The 21,577-nt window shown below is 44.1% G+C and overlaps 1 protein-coding gene across 6 annotated transcripts in view; it reads right to left on the bottom strand.

Moving 5' to 3' along the window:
• Nucleotides 1-21,577, bottom strand: part of magi3a (membrane associated guanylate kinase, WW and PDZ domain containing 3a) — a 112,535-nt gene that overhangs the window by 89,446 nt on the left and 1,512 nt on the right. The window lies entirely within an intron of this gene.

The following is a 21,577-nucleotide window of genomic DNA, read 5'->3' as shown; positions in this document are numbered from 1 at the left end:
TCATACTTTTTTTTTTCCGTCATACTTTTTTTTTCCGTCATACTTTTTTTGTCACCATACTTTTTTTTTGTCACTTTTTTTTCCGTCATACTTTTTTTTTCCGTCATACTTTTTTTTTTTCGTCATACTTTTTTTTGTCATTTTTTTTTCGTCATACTTTTTTTTGTCATTTTTTTTTTCGTCATACTTTTTTTGTCACTTTGTTTTTAGGTCATACTTTTTTTTTCGTCACTTTTTTTTTGGTCATACTTTTTGGTCTTTTTTTTTGTCATACTTTTTGGTCATACTTTTTGGTCATACTTTTTTTTGACAAAAAAGTATGACAAAAAAAAGTAATGACATAAAAAGTCGAAATTATCAACAGTGCATGCATACTTACTATCTAAATTTTTTGGGGGTCATATTTTTTTTTTGTCATGACTTTTTGTTGTCATAATTATGACTTTTTTGTCATAACTATATATTTTTTTGTTAATTATGACTTTTTTGTGTGTCAAAAATGGGCTTCCATAGTAATGCCAACAGCGGTCAATGTAAGCGCTCTCACAGTCGTGAAACACCTGTAGTTCAACCCCTGAGGGCACTGCAGCTACCTGAAGAGCAGAAGAGAGCAAGTCCACCAGAGGGGATGATAAGCAAGCCCCGTTCCAGAGGCCGAGAATTGGAAGGTTACAATATTATCATATTATCAGGGGGGTTTTTTCCTCGTTACACTTGAGAGAGAAGGGAGAAAATGATTCATACTTTATCACATCCACAAACACAAAGCATCCCCTTTTTTGTTTTGACTACACAGACTGACATTTGAGCACAGAGGCCAGCCTGTACACAGTAGATAAGATTACCGTGGTGAAGTACTAAAACCCATTTTCCTTTGTTTATCACGCACAATCACTTTTAGAGAATCAATACGACGCATGTAGTTCTTCCATGAGCACGGTGAAATGCAATTCCACCTTACACCGAGTCGGGCAGGAAAGAATGAAACAAAGCCGGTTTCTTGTGGCGACCTATTGATTTCGGTGCGATCACTATGTATGGGGAGCGATTTAGCTCGGCGAGGGCCGGGGTTTCTCGACACGGTGTCTGGCCATAGGTCTGTAAACAGGCGATGTTGGTTTGAAAATCATCACTTTAAAAACATCAAAGTGCAAATGGGTTTTTTTAAGAAACACTGAAAATCAATACTCGCTTTCTTACTCACATTCTGAGTGTGGTTTTTTTTTGTAGGATGCAAATGAAAAAGAGAAAAATTGTTTTCGCTCAATAATTGCAATCTGCACACTGCTAACTCCATCACACATCCTACTTTGTATTACCATCCACTTCAAATGTATTTACAACAGCACTACTCTGTGAATAAACTCAATTCCATAAAAATAGAGTTGAAAATGAGTTCAGCCGTGTTTACCATCCGTTACATTTGCATGCATTAAAGCACACCGGCAGCTTCCTTCCCCGTCACAGGTGAAATGCTGCTGCACATCACTTCCAATGCTCAGAGCTTTGCATAGTCTTAACATTCAGTGTGAAGAACTATATTAAACTTTAAACAATAAGCTGTGTCTTCCAGTGGTCCTTGACCAATGAAAACCATCAGACCAATGACAAGAGGTGCCATGCTTCATACCTCTGACTGGAGTTTCCTGTAGCAGCTGGCCTATTCTTCAGAAATGCACAAATAGTTGGATACATAAACTATTGCCCACAGGCATACACTTACAGGAATGCGCCTCTTCCCCCAGAGTTTCGACACGGCACAAAATGACCAGCGTGTCATGAAGTTGGCATCAAAACTTTGAAAAAGGTTGAGATAGAAAAGCAGAGAAGGCTTCAGACATGATTACTTCTAAGTTGCTGTGCAGAAAGAAAGAAGACAACGAGAAGAGGTTACCGGCTCGGCTGAGCTGTGGGGCTGACAGCTCGGAGAAGCTCTGTACAGAGGTAGATAAAGATATCAGAGTTGTGACACACAGACACACACACACACGCACACACACAGACACACAGAGGCAGAGACGAGCGCTTTCTATGACTCTGAACGCTCAGTGTTTTTGGAGTACGAATAAGCGGTGATGGAGGATGAGGAGGCACTATCGAGAAGAAAGACCCCGATAAACAAAGCCTCAGGGGTAAAATGTGAAAAAAAAACCACATCTTCGGCTGTGTTACATCACATCAGGGCGTGGTTTGCGCAGAGGTCAGAGCTCTTTGGGTCACAAAGTTTGCAGGTGCAACCTGAGGACTGCAACGATTACTCTGCCCTTCAGCGAGAATGGCATCACTCAGGACTCTGGACGGACAAGAATGTGTTGCAATATTGACCAGCAGGCGCTCAGCAATTGTTAGTCTGGTCAGTGCTTTGGAGCGGCGCTACTGATCAATGCCGCTCAGTGGAGAGAGAGAGAGAGGGAGAGAGAGAGAGAGAGAGAGAGAGAGAGACACACATTGTTGCACACAGGCAGAAAGTAGAAATAAAATCACAAAAATGTTGCTTTAAAAGCTGCCGTGAGGATATCGTTTCACAACTCGCATCTCTTCACTTTTAACCGACATGGCCAGAGACACACCAGAGTGACAACAGCACTGAGGCATGCGTGGAAAAAAGGCCTTGAAATCGGCGACCCTCGGGGCCAGAAGGGCCTGAGAGATCTGTGAGGAAACACAGAAAATCTGGATGGAGGAAAGAAAAAAAAAAAGGCACTTGGAATCTAAACACATGCTGCAGCTGCTTCTACTAATCACACACACACACACACACACACACACACACACACACACACACACACACACACACACACACACACACACACACACACAAATAGGACAGATAACCATGCAAAACTCCAACACAGACCGATCTAATCAACACGCACGCACCTGTGTGTGTGCACCTGTGCACACACACCAGTTATTGTACGGTTGCTGTGAAAAACGCACCCGGCTCTTTCACCACGCTGTTCTACATCAGTAGACTCCAGGGGGGTGGGGGGGGGGGGGGGGGGCAAATGAAGCCAGATGAGCGAGACACAAACAGACAGGGAGCCCGAGACAATGCACGCAACATTAATACGGTTCATGCTGAAAACACACAAGACACACACAGAAGAAAAGCTACACCCGACAAACACACACACGGCCGGTACGCGTACACGCCCTTTCCTCTCGCTAACACACACACACGCGCGCAAATCCATAGTTCACTCAACAATGACTCGCCGCTGTGCTCAATGAACTATGGAAAAGTCTGTGTGTGTGTGTGTGTGTGTGTGTGTGTGTGTGTGTGTGTGTGTGTGTGTGTGTGTGTGTGTGTGTGTGTGTGTGTGTGTGTGTGTGTGTGTGTGTTTGTCTTAAGTAATGCCCCAGCTGGGCTCCAGCAGAGTGCAGCATAACACACTCCTGTTGTTCTTCCTGACCCCCAAGACGAGGCTCAAGCAGGCACGCACAGCACCTCACACAACCCTCAAGTCCTCATGACTGAGCCCCCCGCACACACACACCTCCACACACACACCCCACACACACACACACACACACACACACACACACACTCCAAAGTGCTGCCTCCTTTCCCTGCAGTCTGAACACGGATCAGGAGAACAATGGGCTCTGTTAGCCCACCCTCAGCTCCCTCCCTTTCACAGGAGAGATATTTCCTATGGTTGTGTAATCACTTTGAATGACTAATAACACCCCTGAGCAATAAAAAAGAAAAAGTGTAACAAGAGTTCTTGGCCCGAGGGCAGCGATAGTGGTGACTTTTTGGCTGCCACCGTGTGCGAGTCACTCCTTTCGGCTTGTACAAAGCGCAGCTCGCGCACTTGGAAAAGGTCAGGATTAACAAGCAGGCTGCAATAAATCAACACTACATATATATTTATTAAGATAAAAGGCAAACAAGTGCAGACACACACACCTATGCAGGGCAGGACTTCATTAAGACATGCAAACTGTTGATCATCGAGGCCGCTGCTCTCTGCCGTGCCAGCTGGATGAGCAGAGCTCACATCATTCAGCTGGAGACACAAAGTCAGGAAAAAAAAAAATCCACTTCCTTTCAACCCTTCACCTCAGTATTTCTGGCGGCCCTCGTATACGAGGCATTTCAAAGCACAACCACTTCAAACAAACAGGTTTACCGCACCGATGGGATTTGGTAGAACTTGGACGGTTTTCAAAGAGACTACGGGCCTTAATGTGGCCCCACAGTGCAGCGACGTTGGAGAATGTTTGCCACTGTTTTTTTGCGTCCACGTGCGCGTGGGGGCAGCGGCCTCAAACCCGCCGGTGCCCAGCATGTGACCGGTCGACCGGCGCAGAGCGGCCGACTTAAAACCATCACATGCTTTAACTTATGCTCGACCGGTCAGAAGTAATCTGCCGTGACGGCCGGCAGACGCATCAAATATGAAACCTGCTTCGCCCTCACGCTGTGCCGGGCAAGACCAATCCCAAAATCATTGATATTCAATTCAAACATGAGGCTGGCTGGCGGTCAAACAGAGCGCAGCCCGGACTCCTGAGCAAGCGCTTTACCTGTAAAGTAATCAGCAGTTTCCTCGAAAGAAACACTCTGTGTGTTTTCTTTTATTCAATCCTCAGTAGCACGATTTGATTTGATTTTTCTTTAAAGATTAAAAGAACACAATAGTTATATTTGTATAATTAAAAAAATGAAGTCGCAGCCCAAATGTAATCGAGAGCTCGAGATGTTGAGAAAGAGCTGTAGCTGCAGGCGCTCAGCAGCAAGTAAACACTCGAGCTCGGACTGGAATATTTACACAGACCATCTTATCTCGCTGCCGAAGAAGCAAAGCATGCAAGTCTATTTCTGAGGGTAAAGTGAGGGTAAATACATGCCAACACACACTTGACTGCCGCGGGAAACTAGTTCCCTCCAAAGCAATTAAGTGTTTTAATTTAATTTATCGTTGGCGCTAAATAATAAATGCATCGGGCGACGAACTGTGGAGGAGAAAGAAAGTCAGAGCACGGCAATCGACCGAGGATTTAAAACAACACTCGGACTCGCAAACACAAGAATGCATCCGCCCACAAACCGTACACAAGGAAGACACATATGATACGATATCGTCACGATACGTAAGTCCCGATGCGATATTATCACGATACCGCGATACGTTGAGTATTGCAATGTATTGCGAATTTATTACCGTTTTTTCAACCGCAAATTGTCCCCAAAGGAAAACTTTGTCAATAAAAAAATGTATAGAATTTATTATCCCAGGACCAAAAAGTTTAAAATTGATTAAATAAAAAGGTCGATACTCGGCTTCCGCGTATCGATACAATATCGCCACGCAAAATATCGCGATACTATGCTGTATCGATTTTTTCCCCCACCCCTTAATGTACATGCACACACTAAATACACAATTTCAGCTATCAAGGTCTCCCCCTACTAGAGGCTTCTCTATTAAACCTTAGAGAAGGAAACTGTAAACATCCATGTATTGCCAACAAGAGCGCAGCTTTGTGTGTCTTCCTAGAGGACAGGAAAACGTTGGCATGTCGCCGCCGTTCAGAGTCCGGTGACTATGCCGCTCTGCAGCTTAATGGCCCGGCTACAGACGGACACCGCTGAGTGACTGCATTGGCAATAATCAGCACATGATTGCTGTGACATTTCCGACCGGGCATTGTCCGCAATTGGCCTTGATTCAGCGACGTCGCTGCTGCTGCTGACGACTTAATTTAGCCCTCCCTGCAACCAACAGACAAGCGTGGCTCATCTCCTCCCAGATGGGGCGTAGGGGCTTTAGATCAGACTTCTTCCACTCCTAATCCTCCTCTTTTTCCTCGCCCTCTGTCTCTCTTTCTCTCTCTCTCTCGCTCTCTCTCTGGCTCATTGTTTTTTCTCTTCTGTCTCTCTGTTATTCTACTTCGGCGCTGAATTGAAACAGCCTGTGGCCCGCGACAGAGAATGTCAAATGCCTTTTCACGCTCATTACAGAGTTCCCCCGAGGCGGCCCTTGCCACCAAAAGGCATTCATTTCACACACACACACACACACACACACACACGCACACTTTCAGAGCTTTCAACCCTGTTGCTATACCTTCCAAAAACCAAAAAAAAAAGGCAAACATTGCCGTATCAAAGCAGAATTATTAACTCAATTTTTTTTTAAACAGGGGAAAATAATGATTTATCAGAAATAAATTAAGGACAGAAACTATCAGTACTGTTACAAACAGGGAAATATATTATTAATGTGTCATCAAATAGCCTTTGATTCCACACGATTGGTAAGGAGGGCTGAAAATAGACTATGCGAGGCATCTTGGAGCAGCGTTAATAAAGAAAGAGAATATGAGCGAGTACTGCAGCAGATCAAAGAGATGCAGAAAAGAAAGAAACACTCGCAAGCTTGACAACTAATCCCAAACTGAAAATGCCAGAGACAGTTTTAGGATTGTATGGTTTGACAGAATATCGTTTTATACTGCAGCAGCGTGTGTGTGTTTGTGTGTGCATACGAACGGCTGCAGTGCTGCATTGCCAGAAAATACATTATGTTTGTTCCCAGATAGTTCCCCAGTTGGGCTGCGATCGCGCTAATTGGTCTCACTGTCTTCCTCCCATTCTTGAAGTCAAGATGCGATTTTAGCCTTTTTGGGTCACATTCCCCGGTCATATTCTGCACTTATTGAACAAGAAATGCAAAAGAAACACACAAAAATCTATTTTTTTGCCTTTTAATATCAAAATATATATGTTTTCGACCTGTAAAACAAAACATGAAGTGTGTTTACAAAAGCTACGACCAACAAAATATAAGTGTTTTTTAATCAATTTTAAACTTTTTGTTCCTGGAATAATGAACTCAATTAATTTTTTGTTGACAAAGTTTTCCTTTGGGGACAATTTGCGATTAAAAAAAAGGTAAGAAATCGCAATACATCGCAATACTCAACGCATCGCGATAATATCGTGATAATACCGTATCGGGACTTAAGTATCGTATCGTGGGACCTCTGGTGATTCCCACCGCTAGCGAGTAGCCGGGTTTAAGCCTCTGTGTCATTTTAAACCCTGCGAGCCTTTCTCTTTTAATCTTTAAAAGGGAAAATGAGAATAAACTATGTCTCCATTCTCAGGGCTTGGATGTCAGCAGGTGTAAAGGATACCGTTCGGTAGTTAGACACTAACTCCGCCTGCAGTCGGCGAGAGCGGCCACAGGCGTTTACAGCCAGTGAAAATATGACGTCATCGTTCTTCAATCTGGAAAAACAGGCTCCGGATTAAAAAAAACAAAAAACAATACTGCTTGGAAACTCCCCCCGAAACCAACAAACAAGTGTGGCTAGTTTGACATGCATGTGGAACGGGCCAGTCCGCCTCTGGAGACGGAGGGGGAGGCGCCGACGGATGTCACTGGAGACCGAGGAGGTAAACTGATGCGTATCACTCTGCATCGTCTGCACCTATCACTCCCTACCAAGCAAAGAATGTCCTGAACCGCCTTGTTGCTGCCAACTTTGAGGAAAGGCGTTGCTTGCTTTCAGATAACAGCACGGTCCGGTCCGCCTTTTGAATTCCAGAATATGATTTATATTGCACGTAAACATAAAGTTGAATTGAAGGGATCGGATTAAGGAAACACATCAAGGACATTATTAATCAATGTCTGCGTCTCAATGCTGCATTGTATTTCTTAAACTGCAACTTGTCTTCCTTTATTTTGCTCTTTGAATTGTTTCATGGATGTTCCTGAATTATTTACTTCTGTGTTATGTTTTGATGCTTTGAATAATTTCATGTGAAGCACTTTAAATCGCCTTGTTGTTAAAACGTGCTATACAAAGAAACTTGTCCTGTTTGTTGCCTTACTGTCACATCAAAAAACACACTCAAGTCACCACCAAAGGTTCTCTGAACACGACATCTTTTGACGATGTTTACACTGCATTATGGGGAATTGTTCCGCTTTCCATCGACCTCTCTCCTCTGAGAGCCGGCAAGCCCTACAAGCCACAGAAGAAGAAGAGGAGAAGAGTGGAAAGCCTGCTCTACTTTTACCAATCTGCCACATAAAACATCCATAGATGAGCAAAAAGGGAAAACAGAAGGACAGAGGAGATAAAGAAAGAGAAGTAGAGAAAAGGGAGGACGGGGTGGACGGAGGAGGGAAGTGCAGGGCCACTTATGCGCCCTGCATCACCAAGCAGCCAGTGATGGATGAATAGGAGCACATCCCAATGACAGAAACGACTTGGACACTGATCATTAGCCGAGTAACAGCAGGCTCATGAGGGTACATGTGTGCCTCCAAGTATATTTATACGAGTATATATTTATATATTTTGAATTCTATCCAGGTTCCGTGTGGCTTCATTTGTCGAACTGCTCAGGAGCAAACCTACAGAGGCTATGTGGCAAATGTGTTTCTGTGTCTAAAAAGAAAGCATCAACAGCCGGGGATCCGAATGAAAACAGCAAGTAAACAACAATCTGTAAATCACAGGCTTCAACTCAACCCTTTAACAACTCGCTTCGTCCACTCCTCCCCAGTCAAACAGATACTATTTCCCGATGGTTCGGTTATTCATGTAAACTTTGGGGATCGCCGCATTATTTGCCGGAGACCGAGCCGGTCCTGTATTTGCATATCGGAGAGGCGACGCTCGCTGTAGCGCGGAGATAAAAAAAAAAAAAAAGGACAATAAATCAGGGTAAACAAACAGATGGCTGGAACAAACAGAGCACCGGGAGAACAGAAGGGTAGAGATGGAAGAGAAAACACAGGTATCAAGGACCTGCACACACTCACAGCGTTCTCACTCTCATCTGCAGCATTTAAGGACGACGCTGCTTTAGATCATTAACTTTAACATCAAAGTTGCATCTATTAAACATGTCTACCAGCTGTTTGTACAAAACACAGCCTACAGTGTGTTTACAATACAACTTACGTCCTACTTAAAGGCAATCATTGGTTTGTATTCAATTAAGTAAAATTGTGGAAATCCACAGATTTTGTACAAGAATTTGAAGCTTTCTTGGGAATGCTATGACAGCCGCATCATTTAATCTCCTTTTTTTGCATTTTCTAATGAGTCATCATTATGTTCAAATGAGTTGGGAGCTTAACAGCAGCCTATTTAACGCAACAAACAAACAACATCATTTTTCACAACATGAAACCGTGATAACTTATTGATTGAATTTTGGATTTGATTGTGCTGTTCGCCGTCGAATATCAGATGCTCGAGACTTGTACACATCAACGAGGAGTTTTCAAAAAAGATAAGAAACAATTAAATGAATCGGATTATTTCAGAAATGTAGAAAAAAATACATTCTGCCTTCTACAAATGACTGATGAGCAGCACCAAAAGTCATTAGTTAGTAATGTTCTTTAGCGTCGCTGTGTGTGTGGTAGAGAAAAAAAAAAAAATCGATACAGCATAGTATCGCGATATTTTGCGTGGCGATATTGTATCGATACAAGGATTTTATTTTATCAATTCTAAACTTTTTGGTCCTGGAATAACAAAATCAATTATATTTTTGTTGACAAAGTTTTCCTTTTAGGGACAATTTGCGGTTGAAAAAAGGTAATGCATCGCAACACATCGCAATACTCGACGTATCGCGATAATATCGTATCGTGGGACCTCTGGTGATTTCCACCCCGAGTGCGTGTTAAGCCACAGAATGATCATCATCTGCAATAAGCAGCGACATGAGAGCGTCAGTGATGAAAGATTCCTGTAAGTCAATGCGGTGACAGAAATCCCTCTCATCCACACGCGCTGCCATCCGATGGATGTACGACTCTCAGCGGAGGCGAGGAGGTCATCAACCGCATCCCTGCCAAGCCACAGCAGCTATTATCCAAAACACAAAAACACAGTCTGCCAGAGAGCCACTTTATCTATCTTCAAGCCTTCAGTCGGTTCCACAAACATACTCATCTGGGTTTATTATCGAGTCACTTTCGAAGGGAACAACAGACGCGATCTGCCGAAAGTCACTCGTTAAAAAACAGCCACTCGTTAAACTGAAACACCTGTTGCTCTGAAACGGTCGGGATGCTTTGTCACGCTGTCGAACTCGAGTCCAAATTGATTCTGACAAATGAACGTGCAACAACCAGATGCCGTTACCGGTTTTAATCCAATGTTTAAAAGATGCCTTGGATAGCGTTCGGTGATTCTGTTTTGCCCCTTGATAGAAGCAAAACAGAGCAGATCTTTCCAACTTGTTTTTGTTTCGCTACTTCAAACCATACAGTTTCTATTGTTTTTGCCAAATTTGAATCCTCGAGAGGCAACACCTTTATGTCACAACACTATTTGGAGAGGGAAAACAGAGCTCTTAACATTAGCATAACACACACGGCGCTGAAAAACAATAACAGTCTGCATGTTTCATGACAAGGGGATCTATTTCTTCTAACTCCCGTATGTCCAGTCTGGAGCCGCCTCGTGCAAAAAGAAACGCTGTGAAGGGGTCAAGCAGGTCAACGAGCGGGTGGAGGAAGGGGGGTGGCTGTCAAGAAGCATCTGAACTTTATCCATCATTTGTGCTTGGGTGTGTTTGCATGTGCATGTGTTGAGCAGCCAGGCAGGGCGAGTCCGGCCATTCGGCCTTCTCGGACTACATCAAGGCAACTCCTTTTCCCAAAGCCAATTTTTTTAGTCCTTTCAAGTCAAAAGGTTTGAGCCAGTTCCTTTGCTCAAGTTTGCTCCTCAGCCAAAAGGCGCTTTGCTCAGTTAGCCACTCTCCAAGAGACTGATTCATCAATCAGTGTGTAACACTTAGGATTGGAGCCAAAAGACCTGTTGACATCAGGTCACTCAGGACAGCTTACGATGTCTCAACATTTCTTCTTTTTTTTTTTTTACACACGAGAAAGAGAAAACAGGTTACACAACATCACAGTCGCACCAGATGGACTGCATTCCTCGTCAGTGAGTGAATCCTCCCTCCAGCCAACGTCGGCGCATCCTACGAGTACAACCACTTGAAAGTGACATTCTTGGAGAGATGTTTCAGTGAAACCGATGCACTGAAACCAGAATAAGTTAGCAGACTTTCAGACTACGCCACCTTGAAACCACTTTTTAGTCACAGGACATGCACGAGATTTAATAAACGACTGGCACACAAATGATTCAATTCAATTCAGTGTGTTTTGTATAGCCCAAAAATCCCAAATGCAAGATTTGCCCCGAAGGGCTTTACAATCTGTACATATGACTCCCTCAATAAAGATAATAAAAACCCTTTCAAAGGGGGCAAAAAGGAAGAAACCTTTATAGAGGATCTCTCTCCCCGGATGGACAGAAAGAATAGATGTCATGTGAGCAGGATGAGCAACACAACAGTTACAGCACATTACATGAATGTGACAGAAACTATTTATATAATGAGTAGTATATACATGGTACACGGTCTAAATAGCCACAACCAATGTCAGCAGGAGAGGTAAGCAAGCACACACCAGGACAATTTCAAACAACTGACAAAAAGCATAACAAAATAGTGACTACTTTACTTAAAAGCTAGCTTCTAAGGACTAGAAATGTTTTTGTTTTCACACTTCTGTCTTTGATTCTCCTCTGCACCGTTATAATTGCTCAAATGTGTGTATTTTGGGAATTTAAGCTAGTTTAAAGTGAAAGTCTAACATTTAAAAAAAAACACAAATCGCAAACGTTTTCACCGGGATCTTCTGGCAGGAGAGGTGACATGCAAACAAAAGGAAAGTGTGTGCCAGAACAAGCACCTGTTGGTAACAATACACTGGAAGAGCTTCTCAGCAGCGCTCGCTGTGCGCAACAAAACCAAAATAACTGCATTCCACACATGAGCACCGATCCCAGAAGCCGACAACACGACAAGTCATTTGTCAAAGCACTACAGCAGATACGTCAAGGAATGGTATTACATTTCAGTACTACCGGCTTCAACTAATTATGCGATATCACTACAATGACACATCATCCATACTGACACTTAAGAAGACATGTGCTGCTGGAGACGCATGTTTTCCAGTTATCTGAGGTGTGTCTGAACTAATTTTGTCTGACTGAAAGTGTTGTTGGAATGAAGCGTGGAAAAGCCGACGCTGCCGAAACCAATGACTTTTTTTTTTTTTTTTTTAAAGCAAACATCAGAAAACAGTGTTGCAACAGCACCCGGCTGAAGGTCACCACGGGGAGAGGGAATATAACTCTATTCTCAGAGGACTGAAGAGCTTACTCGTCCACCCCGAGGGACATTGGATCAAAAAGGTGACGGGAAATATGCAATGTTCTCCTAAAGTAGGCTTGTCATTATAACTACTTTAGGTATGTAGGTATGTAGGTAGATAGTTTATTAATCCGAGTAGCACCCAACACTTTACAGACACCAAATGGAATAAACTAAATAAACTAAACACATAAAATAAAATATAAGAACAGGGATGACAGATATATACAAAAGAAAAAGAAAAAGAGAGGAAAATGGAAAAAAAATAAAGGAAAAAAAGACAATAAAAAATACCATCTTGCCCAGAAATAGTTGCAATAATATATATTTATCGTGATATATTGTTATTTTTCAGACTAAATGATAAAATTATAATAAAATAGGAAAATACTGCTTAGACCCGTACAGAAAGGAATGAGTTGTATTTACAGTATAATTGTAAATTGAAATAAATATTAAATATCCTAAATAGATGAACCACACACAACCAAAACAATGAATAAAATGGACTCTCTGGGCTTAACGAAAATGTTCAACGTCTGCGCAACGACGAATTCTTATGACGCTCGGGGGAAGTGAAGATACTCGACTCCACAAACAAGAACTGATAGAAAACTCAACAGGAGACAAAACAGATGATTTTTTTTTCTTTCACAGACTCTCTTCAAGGGCAGAATGTATTTGTGGCCACGAATCGTATCTGAAAGCTGTTTGGATAATCTGCCTCGCCGCAGTGTGTCGAGATTGGACGACTGTTGGATACTCCGACGGTTGCGTCACAACAACCTCCGGATTGCAGCGAGACACGTCCGTCTGCTTACTTCAAACAGTGAGTAATGTGCATGTGATCTCCTGAGTTTGCCCAAAGACCTCAGAGAGCCGGCGACCGATTGGCTGCTGCCAAAGCCTCGAGGCAAATTTGTCACCGCGTGTGTGTGTGTGTGTGTTTTGGCCGTAAAAACAACAACTCCAACAGCTGACAACCAAGCACACACACACACACACACACACACACACACGCTACACCTCGTCTCATTTCAGAAACATTCTGCAAATTTACAGTTTGAGATTGGCTTATTAGCAGAAAATAAGAAAAAAAAACGGCCGTCAAAAAAGATAAAATCACCGGTTACTGTGAGCTCACTGGCACCGGCCGCGAAAGCAGAACACGCATGAATAAGAGCCGCGAGTCAAATGCACTGGAAGCAAGATGTCGCCGTCCTCGACTTTTTCATGAAGATCAGACCGGACGGCACGCGATGCCGCTCCGGATGAGCCGGTTTGCCGTAACGGGGGACGAGATTGGACCTGATCAATAACCTGTTAGAGAAGCTAACAGACACCCATGAATTCTAATGAGACACTTAGGGAACCTCATCTCTAGAGAGCATGACATATTACTGTAGGGGGAGGGGGTGCAGACGATGCATTAATAACAGTGAGAAAATGGCCGCCTCGCATGTCCACATCAGGAAAAATGGATCCGACTTTGTGTCAAACCTTGCAGCCGTTTGTCTTCATCCGATTGTCTTTGCAGCATCAAACAGCCTCCAATTCATTTAATAATAATTTATAATGCACATTTTAAAGCAAATTTACAAAATGCTTTATAATAATAAAAAAAACATTAAAGCAGACAAGATCCAGAATAAAAGAGGGAAGACGAGATGTGCAAATGTGCAGCTAAAAATAAGCCAAATGCTAAAAAGTGACTCTTCAGAAGAGATTTTAAAAGAGGATGCATCCTGATGTGGCCCGTATTAGATGTCCAGAGAAAGAGTTCAGCGGCTTAGAGGCCCTGACAACAAAAGCCCGGTAACCTTTCAGTGAGCAGTCCTGGTTTTGGATCTCGAGCTCACAGCGAGTCAGCAAAATGCAAAAGGAAGGAGGCAGGTCGTTAAAAGCTTTAAGAAAAACTAGCAGTAAAATCAGAAAATCCATTCTGCAACTCACAGGTAACCAGTGAAAAGGCAGCCAGGATTGATGTGGTCATTTATATAAACGTGTTGAAAGCCCGGCAGCAGCAGCAGCGTTCTGTATCAGTTGCGGTCTTTGAACGTCTCGCCTGCTTAGATAACGTCTCGGACATAACCGGATCATCCATCAAAACACATGCCGAGCTGAATTCTCATTTTATTCTACAGAAAGGACCAAAAAGGAAGACGTCAAACTAGAATCAAACCAAACCAGCTCACGTCTGTGTCTGTCCACTTTGAACCCATCGGACATTTGCGTGAAATTGTCACGATTGGCATCTGAATTCCTGCGTTACGGACAAACAAAAATGCGCTCCGTGAGTTCACGGTGACCTTTGAGCCGCCAAATTTCTAAAAATCGGTTCACCCTCACCCTCAAGACACGTTTGACATTTACTCCCGAGTGTATTTACTCGCCACAACGCGAGTAAATACGGACCCCAAAAACAAAATGTCGCTGGCGCGGACCACAAAGGAACGAGGAATCCTTCCGTGGACGGACATGAGCCGCTTACTGGGAAGGTGAGTGTGTGTTTGTGTGTGTGTGGGGTCCGATATCAGATGTGGTCATGGGCTGAAATCGATTATTTGGAGGCGGAGCCTCTCGGCACAAAAAACGGCTGAGCAGGCTATACGGACTGAGGGCACACGGCCAACTTTTCTTTTTCTTTTTTTTTTTTTTAAGTACCGCAGCCAAACCAGGAGATTGAACTCTGGGATTGAGTCTTCTCAGCTGATTTATTACCCCGAGCGGAGAGAGAAAGATTGCGATGCCGGCGGAGAAACGGAGGAGAGATGCGCACGTCCACGGTACCAAGGAGGAGGCGATCCAATCCGTCTTATCATAAAATAAACTCCGGAGATCTAAGGCCGAATTCTCAGAGAAAGTCCAAAACAGAAGTGAGATATTGCAAGAAATATAGACAACATTAAAGCCCTCAAACGCCTGGTGAAGGAGGCGTTCTGTCCTTCTCCATGATTGTGTTTGGCCTTCAAAAAAAGGCAACTAGAAGTGAAAAAAACATTTCAGATGTGCCTTAATTTGTCATTAGCATGCATGCTTGCACACACACACACACACACACAGGTTTCTTGCAGGAGTGATTGGAAATACCACGGCGCGACACGTCTGAAACATTAAACGTTGGCTTGATGAACAGTGAGGCGAATCATTTCAGACAGTCACGACAGAGAATCAATACTCCTATTGGTGATTAATGGGAACGTAATCATTTTCAGCCCCTGAGATTATGATCGCTCTCTCTCTCGTCTCCTTTCGTTCGGTTCCTTCCTCTCCGATCCCTTGTTTCCTCTCCTGCTGTTCTTGCGCCTCCTCACTTCACTCTTTTCCTCCTTCCTGTCCTGCTCCCTCTTTGACCCCCATTTTCTTTTCTCTGAACCCGTGTGTCGGCGTTTTTTTTCTTCTTTTTTGCTCATCCTCATCGTGTAAAGCCAATGCCACCTTCAAAAGAAAATCCTTCTCAAGGAAATTACCAATGCGGCGACGTGCCAGCTGCCTCCCTCTCCTCGGTCGCCCCGTTATTGCCTCTGTCGCAACATCACAGGGACGTTTCATACAGAGCCAGCCAAGGAACAAAGTCCCCAAATAGGCTCTCCACAGAGGGCAGCGAGTGTGAAACTCAGTTCAATCAACAACTGGATAACAATCAGATCGTCTGGATCCCTCTCTCCCTCTCCCTCGCTCTCTCTCCACATCTGCACCTGCGTTTTGATTTCCTAACCGTTCATTTCCGTGACGCCGTCTCGGTTTCATTTCTTGAACCAGGCGCTCGCAGCCACATAAAAAAGGGACAATTTATTTGTTTCATCCAGTGGTTCTCAAACTGTGGGGCGCGGCCCTCTAGTGGGGCGCGGAGGTATTACAGGTGGGGCGCGGGAGGAGATGCAGATTCTTAAAAAAAATCCTTTATTAATCCCACAGTGGGGGAATTGTTCTCTGCATGTCATCATCCTTAGTAATGAAGGAGCTTTGTGCTGCTGTGAAGCTCTGGGACTTCAGTGCCTTGCTCAAGGACACTTCAACATGAAACTATGGGGAGAAAACAGGGATCCAACCGGCTTCCTTAGTCATCTTTTGTGCCAAATATGAGTTATTTTTTGCACATATATAACTTTAGTTGCATTGTTTTAACAAAGTGATTGCACATGTTATTAGTTCTGGTCAGATGCAGCAATCTGGTTTACTTGAAAGGGATTTACATTTTCTTTAATCTAGTCATTAAAAAAGCACGGATGGAGGATTCTCAACAAGTTGGACCATTTTCTTCCAATGTTCTGCCATTTATAAAAGTCAATGTCCCAACTCAAAAGATGTAGACTGTGGGTATGAAGCTGCGGTTCGGGCATTTGCTGCATCCTGTGCAGAGACGGCTTGGGTTTAAAGCAATACAAAACGAGCCAGAGCATTATTCTCCCCTCCCCTCGTACCATAATGATAACGTGTGGAGCCAAACCGTTCTTTAGCGCTGACGCGGCGGCACTCTGGAGATGGATCTGGCTCTGCGAGACGAGGAAGTCGGGGGAAATTGCTCAAAGTGACGCAATGACGATGTTAATGGACAACAAGTCCAGGAAAAATCCCGACAATTACCAAAACAACTGCATCACCGCCGCTGCGCCAGTCATTGAGGCACTTTGTCTGTCATACTATAGTGAACAATGGGTGATATGCAACTACCAGAGCATACAAAGTATGTCAACACACACACACACACACACACACACGCACACACTCACACAGATGAGGTTGTGAGTGACATGTGTTGTTGTTGTTGTTCCTGTGTCTCGTAAACAAAACTGCCGTACTTGCTGCCACCCGATCCACCATCATAAACTGCAACTGAAGCATTTCTAAAACTGGTCTTGTTATCGAAACCGCCGTGAAAGCAATGTCCCGAAAAAATACCTTGTTTACATCCAACTGCAGCGATCAGTGTTCTTTTACAAGAAGGTCACGGAGACAAAGCACAACTTTAAACAAGCTTCAACAATGGGCAGCTTTTCACTCAAATAAATAGTGACAAACAGAGAAGGATGAGCAGTGTTAGTGCGACGCAGCAAGAGGAGGCGATCGTTCCTCATGATGTAGGAAGCTGCCGAGCTCTGGTCTCCGTTATGTATGTGCACCGTTTGGATGATGACCTTGTCTCGTAAAGGATGAACAGCTGTAGGGACGAATCACTGTTAGAGAGGAGACCAATTAGGAGTCAAGCTGAGGGAAGGAGAGAAGGAGTCAGTGCATGTGTGTGTGTGTGTGTACACACATCTCTAAACTCCACTGACCATTTGCACCTGCAGACTGCTGCTGACATTGCAGCACGACCAGCACAGCGAGGAGAAAGAGGCGGTCTGGGTTGAATCATCGGCGCGCACTCATCTCCACTGCCTTTACACATGCCTGCCAAGTCATGGTGCTTGCCTGCCTGCCAGTGAGAGGCATGGCTCATTCGAGAGAGAGAGAAAAAAATGCTATGTTTGGTCCCTGGCCTGTTCGTTACCGCAATGCAGCTCCACGGACAGTGTCAGCCCAGGTAGAATGAAGAAGGACGGCCCGTGCCGCTAAACGTCTGGGACCAATTTAGAGAGCTCTCCCTGATGTTTCAAGAATTCTGCAGCAATCACATTGCAGCAACCCCTTCATCCGCCTTCTTCCTCCATCATTCATTCCCTTCCACATCACTGGACTGACTGTGTTTGTCATGCGCCGCAAGGGGAGGGAGGAAAGAATAGCGAGATAGGAGGAGGCAGAGGTGTTAAACCCCTGTTAAACAGGTGGGAGTGGACAAGGAGATGGTGAGGCGGTGCGGAGCTATGAGAGTAGCAGGAGGAGAGAATCTGCTCCTCAGAGGAGAATGGAGGCATGGAAAAGAGTTTCAGAGGCGTGCTTTTTGGTATTCACAGCAGCCTCCGCCGTATGGGGGGGTGGGCTTCGAGTGCGCCCATCCGCTCGCACCGACCGTCAATCGCCACTGACAGGCTGGCGGAGCGGATGGGCGGAGAAGTGTGACAGGTTTGGGGAATGAGCCGGGAGAGCAGCCACTGGGAGGGGATGATGGGTGGATGTCACATCAGGTGTACAGCTGCGATACGCATACACTTAAAACACATACACACACAAGCGCACACACACTGAGAAAATAGGATGCAGCAGAGAGAGCACAGAGAAAGCTCCCTTTGCGCTGGGAATCTGAATGACTTCCATGTTTGGAGCTGCAGGAAGAGCGTGAGCTGAGACGGGGAACTGGATTCAACATTATTTTTGAAAACCAAAAGGAGCATTTACAGTGACAAAGCTGTACTTACAAAAAAAAGGTTCAAAAGTATCATTCATAGATATTGCAAAGCTGGACTAGACTCTTGGTCTCAGATATGACAAAAGCAGCAAGTATAGGGGTGGGAACCAAAGGTCCCACGATACAATATCGTCACGATACTTAAGTCCCGATACAATATTATCATGATATCGCGATATATTGAGTATAGCGATATATTAGCTTTTTTTTTTCAACCGCCAATTGTCCCCAAAGGAAAGGTTTGTCAACAAAAAATAAATTGATTTTATTATTATAGGACCAAAAAAAGTTTAGAATTGATTAAATAAAAGATCAAAACTTGACTTCTGTGTATCGATACAATATCGCCAGGCAAAATATTGCGATACTGTGCCGTATTGATTTCCCCCCCTACTCCAAGCAGCCAGTGACTGGAACAGAAGTCACATTTATCGTGGAGAGAAGGAGCCCCAAAACCTGAGAGATGCTAACAGCTCCCCTCAGCTAGTTTACAGCAGCTTAGTCATGGAGGCATTGCACCGTGGGGGGGAAACCACATTAACACCGACTGTGTGCTCCCCTGCTCTGCTGATGGCAAACCTATGAAGTATTAACTTCAATATGACAACACCAGCGACACAAATAGAAAAAAAAGACACCGAGATTGGGTAATCTGGGAGGTAGAGGAGCAAATCACCACATGCTGTTCAGGTTTTCTAATAAAATCTGTTCTATTTTTGATTTCTCATTATTCAGGATACGACCTGCACGCAAAATGCTCAACGATCTGTACCTTGCCTTTTCAAAATGTATTCATATCCTGTGCTCAGATATAGTCACTGGAGTAGCGCTGTAAAATGGGAACTATCGTCATCTCGGTACATCACAAGCGTTATTTAGATACCTGTCAGACTTTCTAAGCAAAGGCAGAAGGTTTTCAAAACCCATTTCCCAGTTTCCATTTTAGACCTGATTTGTGAATCAAGATTGCGTCGGGAACCGAGGGCTAAATGGTCCATCCATTAAAGCTCCACGAGGCAAAAACAAGCAGCTCTAAGTCTGTTTACAGCATTAATCAATGAGCTGCCCACTCACAAGTCTCAAAGCCGCAATAGGTATCTGTATCGGCCTCTGTACGCTCAATTGCCCCCTCAAGGTTACTGCCTGTTGCCTTGCTCCTCTCTCTGGATGAGAGCTGCATACTGAGTGCATCAGCTGGTCTGGAGCCAGAGGACCACTCCAGGCAAACTTCTGTTTTCTATCCCGACCGCGCAGCGGAAGCGTCGAGCCGTCTCAGCTACAGCGAAGGCGCAAACGTGCGTTTGATTTGAAAGGCTGCAGGTGTAATCGTCACGGACGGCGAGTGAAAACCTCTCCTTTTAGTGGGAATAACTAAAAGAGAGCTAGATTCTGCGGTGAAGGTGGTGCAACACTTTCAAACGTTGGATTAACTTGAAGGATAAAGTGGCTACAGTGAAAATAAATAACACTGGGGGTGGAATAGGACGGGAAGAAAGGGTACTGAGGAAAAGTGCACTATATGATTATATAGCAAAGGAAAGAAAATACCAGGGGAGAGGGGAAATGGCCAACTGTGATGATAAGGCATAATCGGCTGAGGGGAAAAGATAAAGTAAAGAGAGAGAGGGGGAATCCAACAGAGGGCACACTGAAATAATGTAAATATTCTATACTTTCAGCCTGATCCAACTTGTTTTCGGCGCACATGCAAAACTGTGCCGTTTCTTTGGAAATAGACGCACAAATTTCACCCACCATTACCTCGAACCGTGAACACTCTGCCGTAGTCTTTATCCTCGCTCGCGGCTTTCCGATCTCACAAGTATACAAGCACACCCCGTCGGGCCAACATGCGAGCCGCCCATCCGCCACCTCATCTTGGCACGGAGCGGGCCATCAATGATGGATGACGCTTGAATTAATCATGAAGAAGAGGACAGAGATATAAACACACAGGGAGGGCCACAAGGGGACCAGGAGGGGAGCCTATATGGTAAGCAGCTGGCACATGTCAAAGTGTGGCTTGGGCATCAGAATACAACATTACATAATGCAGAACAAATTGTACCCGAGGACATATGTTGGGGAAGTGAGAAAATGCACTTTTGCCAAACTTGATTAAACATCCCAACAATACAACGTGGTTCAATTCAAACCACCCCCAATGTGTGTTTGAAGCGCCACAATTAGTGGCAAGTTCGGTCTCCTGTGATGCATTAAAGGGATTATGATAATGCTGATGGCAACCACGTCCATTGGCTATGATCAACAGGTAATTTATTGATTACGTAGAGAGCAAGGACTGACGCAAGGACCAATCCGCTTCACAGAAAAAAACACAGAAACTGACAGTCTTGGTGTCAAACTGAGTCGCCGGGCTAAGACTGTAAAGGTGGGGGAAAAAATCGATACAGCATAGTATCGCGATATTTTGTGTGGCGATATTGTATCGATACACGGAAGCCAAGTATCCATCTTTCATTTCATCAATTTAAAAAACTTTTTGGTCCTAGAATAATAAAAATCTATTTATTTTTTGTTGACAAAGTTTTCTTTTGAGGACAATTTGCGGATTAAAAAAGAAGTAATAAATCGCAATATATCACAATACTCAATGTATCGCAGTATCGTGATAATATCGTATTATGGGACCACTGGTGATTCCCACACCTATAAAAAGGCAGTATCCAGGGGAATTTAGGATAAGGGCCCGATTGATTAAATTAGACTTGGACTCACCTTAATGAGTGCAGGCCGACACGGTTCCAAGCTGGCGAAGCAGCCATTAACAAAGCTGAGCTAAGTGTCTGCAAAGTACCACTCTCAGCAGTGCCTCTATTAAATCCATACACACACACACACACATTTATATATATATCTATATATATCACATGACTAATACAGTTTGACTGTCAGTGTGTTTGGCACACGTCACATACTCAGAAGGCAGGTCTGTGAGTCATTAAGTGCAAATTGCTCGTAAATCTGTGAATAACATGCACGCATCCAATGAATGGATGGGACGCGTGCGCGCAGATAGACAATTGAGCCAGCTGAAAACA

This window comes from Clinocottus analis, unplaced genomic scaffold, assembly GCF_023055335.1.
Source record: "Clinocottus analis isolate CAN_PGR_092001 unplaced genomic scaffold, fCliAna1.0.p SCAF_4, whole genome shotgun sequence".
In the NCBI taxonomy this organism is placed as follows: Eukaryota; Metazoa; Chordata; class Actinopteri; order Perciformes; family Cottidae; genus Clinocottus; species Clinocottus analis.
Note: the sequence above shows the minus strand (reverse complement) of the source record. Positions and strands in the feature narration are given on the sequence as shown.